The sequence below is a fragment of the Adiantum capillus-veneris genome, chromosome 19 (assembly GCF_014529385.1).
Source record: "Adiantum capillus-veneris isolate H3 chromosome 19, ASM1452938v2, whole genome shotgun sequence".
Lineage (NCBI taxonomy): Eukaryota > Viridiplantae > Streptophyta > Polypodiopsida > Polypodiales > Pteridaceae > Adiantum > Adiantum capillus-veneris.
Window position 1 is genome coordinate 271,070 of NC_140949.1, and position 7,444 is coordinate 278,513.

At 42.4% G+C, this 7,444-nt stretch overlaps 1 protein-coding gene across 2 annotated transcripts in view; it reads left to right on the forward strand.

Annotated features, from left to right (window-relative positions):
- LOC147433439 (uncharacterized) overlaps positions 1–7,209 on the forward strand; it is a 40,478-nt gene extending 33,269 nt beyond the window's left edge. Inside the window, exon 3 of one of the 2 annotated variants that reach the window (XR_015185262.1) lies at positions 6,958–7,209. The gene's annotated coding sequence lies outside the window, so the exon portion shown is untranslated. Of the gene's footprint in view, positions 1–2,357; positions 2,375–6,957 lie in introns of those variants that run through there. The other variant, XR_015185263.1, reaches the window with a different exon arrangement.
- The last annotated feature ends 235 nt before the right edge of the window (positions 7,210–7,444 follow it).

Genomic DNA, 7,444 nt, shown 5'->3' on the forward strand with positions numbered 1-7,444 from the left:
TACATGTTTAAGCCCACTAGCCAATCTTGAATCAATTTGGAGTTCAAAATCTCAAATTTCCTTTATATCTACTGTTTCAGAGACCTAAAACCAAAATCTGATACCATTTTCAACCTGTGCATCCAAATGAGCCCATACTTCACTCAGAGCATGTATTTGGCATATACTTCAAGCCTATAAAGCCAAATTTGCAAAAGTTGAAAATTTTTCTCAACTGTAAATAATCGCGATTATTTACTTTGCTTGCAAATTTTTGTTTTGACAAGCAAAGATGCATGATTTTATACATCTTTGCTTGTTCAAAAATTGATTTGAAGCAGTTTGGACCAAATTATCAGCATTTCAGTCTAAAAGGACATTCTAGAGAAAAATCCGACAACTCTGCTAACTTTGCACTCTATTCACTGAACAGGAGCAATGCAAGCCGCGGAGAAGGCCAAGAAGAAGCCAAACCAAAAAGAGAAACTACAAGAATTGCCTGCGTATCAATTGGACCCCGAGTCAGTCAAGGCGGCAAAAGCATCCTATCTTTCTAAAGAACAGTTGGAAGGACACTACACCGCGGTCTTCACTGGCATGTGCAAAAGTGAAGAAGGGCATCAGGTGGAGTTGCAAATCTTGTCTAAAGAGGTCTACGATGTAGTTGCAAAGCCAGAAACCAAAGAAGCTAACCAGAGGTTGGGGCTACGACATTTCTACAAACAAGAGCCTTGCGGAGTGGACTTTCAGAAAGCTTACGAGCTTCTATCCACCATTAAAGAAGATGGAACCACCCAGATATCAGATACCCAAGGGAACAAGGTCGAGGTTGTAATCACAAAAGAAATAGTGGCAGAGGCACTCAGACTGCCCACTGAAGGAATGACCATGCGGGCAAGAGACAGGAAAACCGCGGGCACATTTACCAAGGAGACAGTCGCGGTTGGCTACATTTGCCGATCTCATCCACAAACAGGTGGAAGAGCCAGCCCGTCTGTACCATCAACACTTCCATTTCCTGGCAAAAAGGCCACCAAGGTACATGACACCAAATCACGTCGTGGCCATCACCTTTACTCAAGTTCCGAAGTCAACAACAAGGCAGCCTGTGGACCACGTGCAATATGTCTTGACCACACTAAAGGCCACCAGGAAGGAGGATAAAATCACATACTTGGGCTCGCCAAAAGTGTTGACAAGAATAGACTATCATGCCATCCGCATGGCTAACAACCTACCGCCTACCCAGGATCAGAATACATGGATCTTGGCAACACAACCCTCTCCAAGAGCTACAAGATCAGGTAAAAGATCTTTTAAATCAGATGATGAATCAGATGATAGCTCATCAGAGCGACACAGCAGCGAAAGCTCTGACAATGAAGAAAAGAGAGATAGAAGGGAGGAGATGAAGAGGAAAGTTGTGGCTGCACACCAAGAGGAGCCAACTCAAAAACAAGCACGATTTGAAAGATAAAAATAGGCTTACCAACGCAGTAGGCAAGCACAAGGAAAGGACCAAGAAAAGTGGGTACCCATAGGCCTGAAAGGACCTCGAACGAAGCATCATACAAGAAAAGAGTCCGAGGATCCAAAAGATTATTTAGAAAGAATGTACCAGGAGGCCGAAGCCCTAAAGCTAAAAGGGGCAGAAGAAGCAGCGACCCAAGAGAAAAGCCAGGCATCTCACCAACCCACCTCACCGCCGCCGGAACACCAGGACCATCCCATGCCTAGTCCACCACCATCACTGCCAGGCCAAGATACCAATGAATAAGCCAAGACCGAAATAGAAAAAGATTTTGAATTCCCCCACCAAACAAAAGCTACACAAAAAGCTGACCGCACCGAACGACAGGAGAAAAAGAAGCCGAGCCCGAACCGGAGCAGGCAGTAGCAGAAACTCAAAAGCCGGCGAGAGAAACTGATAAAGAGGTAGATACAGCAAAAGATCATACCACTACACACAAGAAAGAGCCTGAGCTAAAGAAGGTAGAAAGGCCAGCACTTGAAGAGACTGTAAGGGTTGAGACCATACCAACTATTTCCACTCAACCAAAAATTGCCAAGGCATCAAAGCCTCATGATGGCCAAGGAAAAGAACAACCATCCACATCTACAGTGCCACATGTTATAGAATTGATATTTTATTATCTATTGCAGCTAACAGGTGGCAAAAGCATCAGTAGATAATGGATTATGCAGAAGGATATTACATTTTATGTATATTTGATTATTCAAGTGCTCTTTATGAGCTTTGGCCAATTATGTCCAGCCGGCCAGTTTGTAATCACTTTGACCATTTAAGAAATCTATAAATTAAATACGTGCAAGAGGAAAATGGTGTTATAGAATTGATATTTTATTATCTATTGCAGCTGACAGGTGGCAAAAGCATTAGCAGATAATGGATTATGCAGAAGGATATTACATTTTATGTATATTTGATTATTCAAGTGCTCTTTATGAGCTTTGGCCAATTATGTCCGGCTGGCCAGTTTGTAATCACTTTGACCATTTAAGAAATCTATAAATGAAATACGTGCAAGAGGAAAATGGTCACTCTTGCACGGGGGGAGATTGCACCCAGTGTCTGTGTTGCTCTTCTCATCTCTCCTCTCTTCTCTCTTGCCGTGCCGGCGTAGCACTCCACTATAGGAGGTGCGTCTGCACGTGCTTTCTCAATCTCTTTCGCTCTCTGTCACTCTCTGTTCGTGTATCTTACGATCATGCGACCACGTGATTGTGCCAGGTATGCCGATTAGTCTATTTTATATTGTTTATTGTGTTATTTTGGGTATTTCGCAGGGCAGCCACGCTCCCGTTTTTAGCAATGGTATCAGAGCAAGGCTACGCTCCTTGTAACGATCGATCAAAATATTTTTTCTTAAAAAAAACTAGCATTAGAGCGAGGACCTGAGCGATTATGCACCAAAGGTAAGTGCACTTACATAACTCTTTCTTTTTATTGGTTTATTAATTTTTTGGGGATTCTATTTCTCAACAGAAAAAAAAATGGTTTCTTGTAAATCTTTGGGTATCCTAATGTTAAAGCTTCAAGTATTATTACTACCATACATGAGTTACATTGTAGTATACGACGCAGTGCTCTTTGTGTTGAAGAAAACTTAGTTGATCCCTCTGGTCGATTTCAACAAGAAAGACCATTCTCACTGAACAATAAAAGAAGAAGCCTTAATGTAGTTAAACAGCTCATGTAGTTTAAGAACTCACGAAGGAGGAAAAGTAGAATTAGAGTAGATCTTTTGAAATAGAAGTAATTCCAGTCAAATAATATTAGAGTTCTATGACTTAGTAGAAGAAGATAGAGATAGAAAAAGAAACTGGCATTTTTTCCATCGTCATTGTGTCTGATCTCTTGATCATGAGGGGAACGAACCCCAAGTGGACAGATCCAGGCCAGTAGGACGTGACATGGCCATGAGAAAACACTCCTTCTATAGCAACAACGCAGTGGCTCCCATCAGCAAACGGCCACATCATCACTTTTGCCGTCTGCTACAAGAAAGCACGGTTTGGCTAGCAAAATCCTCATGCAGATGCTACCAACCATACCCACCGGCCCTTGATTACGACTAACAACTTTTGTACTCATACCGGTGTCTCCTTCGCTGATGTATACACACACACACACACCCAAAGTGGGCATGCAAATGACGAGTCAAACTCTCTCTCTCTCTCTCTCTCTCTCTCTCTCTCTCTCTCTCTCTTGTGAGAACCAGAACTGGAGTTTGGCACCTTAAACCACTCGACCATTCTGACTTCTCCAACTCCATGCAGCTGTTCTGTTTCTCTCTCTTTCAACTGTCTAGCCGCCAACAACATCCACTCGCTCTCGTTGTCCACTGGCAGCTGCACACACAAATAAACCCCTCCCTTCGGCTCACACAAGCCATGCAATGTGGGAGATACCCCACCCCCTCGTTTACTCTTTGTGCCAACACCCCACGATCTCCCTCTCTTTCTCTGGTCCACTGCCAGCCACACGCTCTCTCTCTCTCTCGTTCGGCTCAACCACCCAAACCCATGCAGCAATGTCGCTAGACTCCTACACCACGAGCTCTGGACTGCAGATCAATCATACTCTCTCTCACTCTCCACCAGTCACTGCTATCCTCAGCCACGAGAGAAAACGGCTCACCCACTTTTTGCGGTTGTGGTCACTTAACGAGCCGTAATCAGCCCGCCTCTCTCTCCCTTTTCTCTCCTACTAACTACACACACACCCTTTTTGGTTGCATGGTGTGCCTGTCACCCACACCCACACACATTTTCTTGTGGCATGAAAGTTGCTCCGCTCTTACACCCTATAGTAGATCTCTCTCTCTCTCTCTCTCTCTCTCTCTCTCTCTCTCTCTCTCTCTCTCTCTCACACACACACACACACACACACACACACACACACACACACACACACACACACACACACACGCACAAGGCCTGTCACGGGAGAAACCGTGCATTCAAGAAGCTTGGCTATTGTCCAATTGAAATCCTGTTTCATCTCTCTTTCAGTAACATATTTCGCCCCTCCGGCCAACACCTAATAGCAAAGGCATTCAACTAATTTGCAGACACAGACACCGGGAGATAGAGCTTCCTCATTAGATTTGAAGTTATCAACAAACTACACAAACATGCATTACGGTGAGCGAAAGAAAGTGGAAAGGAACTCAGTGTTCAGTTGTTCTAGCTCTGTTGTGACCTTATCCCGTGCGTCCCATAGATCCCGCTCATACCCTTGCCTCCCATACATGTCAAAGATCCTCTGCAGATTTTTGCGAGTGCTTCTCTCCTTGGATAGCATTGCTGTAAATACTTCAAGTGTTCTTCCAATGCAATAAGTTTCTGGTGTGCCTCTTTCACTTCCCCCTCCTCCGAAAGCCTCCACTTCCTTGCCGACGTGATCGCCACCGCCATGAGGTTTAGAGAATAGCCTACTAAGTGGAACTTGTGCTAGGCACTACAAGGCAACAACATTGGCAACCAGCATCACCATTGGCTTCACGTTTTTTCCCACCCCTACTCGCAGCAGCGCGGAACTAATTTTCAACCATGCTCTTTTAGTTACATGCAGAAGGCCATAAGCTTTCAATCTCAGGGTCACTATGCGGGAAAAAAAAAGTGATATTGGCAATATTGGCCATTACAGCTAAAGCCAGACCTAGAGCCTGTGATGTTCAATATCGCTAGTACTAGAATAGCAGCCCAAAGTGATCATATATTTGTTGACGGGAATGCCCACCTATTTTCTGTAGCACCTGTTTGGCCAGTTTGTGGTCAGGTATATGCAATTAGGATTGGTTGGATATGAGTTCAGACAGTAGTCATTTCCAGATTGTATACTCTTGCGCTACTGTCGGACGACATTTTGTGAACTCATTCGTGTCGTTATTATATCCGTCTACCGTTGATAATAAACAACGTCTTCACACTATTGGTGAGCATCACCGTTGCATCTATTAGTTGTTATCTACATGTCGGGTCACGTGAGGGGGGCGTTGGTGTATGCTTGTTGGCTTGCTGCTACCATAGCTACTACTAACACTGAACTTGTTGAAATTGGTTTTGAGCACATGCTATGATAGTGCACCCCTCGATCTCACACTATGCAGATGCCTCACATTACTGTTGTGAAAATAAGAAGCTTATTATTCTTCACATAAAATTTCCATTTTCATCTCGACATCGCCAGCTCACGGCAAATGGTCATCTCTTTTGATTGATTCCTTTACCATAAAGTTGAGCCTCTGATACCCACAATTTTGCTCTTTGATAAATAGCTTGAGTAATTTTGCACACTACCACATCGTGAAATTTCTCTTCCCGTCATGATGATATCTGATGCACTGTATCCGTCTATTTTTCTTTTAATTATTCACAAGTCATGTCTGCTCTCAACAGACATGTTTGTCTGTATCTATAATCCCTTTTATATATAGCTTTAAGAAAGGCAAGTCCTCGATGTTCAATCAAATCCAATGTTTATATTGAATTTCTTATGCAACGATATCATTTTAGAGACTAAGTGACAATCCAGGTAGTGATTTCTTTCAATTATAGCCGAGCATTGCAATGTTAATTTGATTAGTGAAAATACCATTACTTGTTGTCAAGTGTTGTGCTAGCAAGCTACGTTCGTACATCAACCTCACTCATGTTTCATATTTCGTTTACCTATATTATCTTATGAATTGTGGAATTTACATCACTTGCACTTACACTAAATGGCATCCCTTCTATGACGATTTTTTTTCACTGATCTATAAAACTATTTATATCAGCTAAGGTGATTTGGAATGATAGCAATAATTTGTAAGTACCTTTGCACTCGAATATACTCCAATATTGTATCAAATAGGTGGCAAATATTTTATTATGCGTTGTCTACTCCATTGGTCACATGCACACAGACTCGCCGATTTAGGCAGTGTGTAGATACTCATCTTGGTGTAGATCTACGGATTTAGGCAACACATTGATAAATTGCAGATTCATGATTCACCGATTTAGGCAGCATTAGTGCAGATTCGCCGATTTAGGTAGCACATCTTATTGGTGTAGATGTGCCGATTTAGGCAACACCGATCACAAAATCATGCTGTAGTGACTGGCCACCACTGCAACTGGTATGATTTTGTTACCCGGGTATAGAAAATGAAAGATATTTTAGATTTGGATTTGGAATTGGTATATGTCTATTTTCTGTCGCGACTGTATTTATGGAAGTGAACTTTGATATTGATGAGAATTGATTTATACGATGATGAGTGTGACCAATGATATCTTGATTCATCAGGGTATGACATATACTGCTTATTCTAGCGGTATGGGACACTAGAATAGGTAGTATGTGGATGACGGCAAGCATAAGAAATGTTGTCTAATTTTATGGACTTTTTTTTTACTATTTGATACAGATTTCTAATCATTGTTTTTGACAAGTATTGTTTGCAGATCTTTATCTTCCCAACTGAGGATAGTTGCTTTCCAACGTCGAGGTATGTTATAGGATTGATATTTTATTATCTATTGCAGCTGACAGGTGGCAAAAGTATCAGCAAATAATGGATTATGTAGAAGGATATTACATTTTATGTATATTTGATTATTCAAGTGCTCTTTATAAGCTTTGGCCAATTATGTCCGGCTGGCCAGTCTGTAATCACTTTGACCATTTAAGATATCTATAAATGAAATACGTGCAAGAGGAAAATGGTCACTCTTGCACAGGGGGAGATTGCACCCAGTGTCTGTGTTGCTCTTCTCATCTCTCCTCTCTTCTCTCTCACCGTGCCGGCGTAGCACTCCACTCTAGGAGGTGCGCCTGCACGTGCTTTCTCAATCTCTTTCGCTCTCTATCTCTCTCTGTTTGTGTATCTTGCGATCATGCGACCACGTGATTGTGCCAGGTATGCCAATTAGTCTATTTTATACTGTTTAT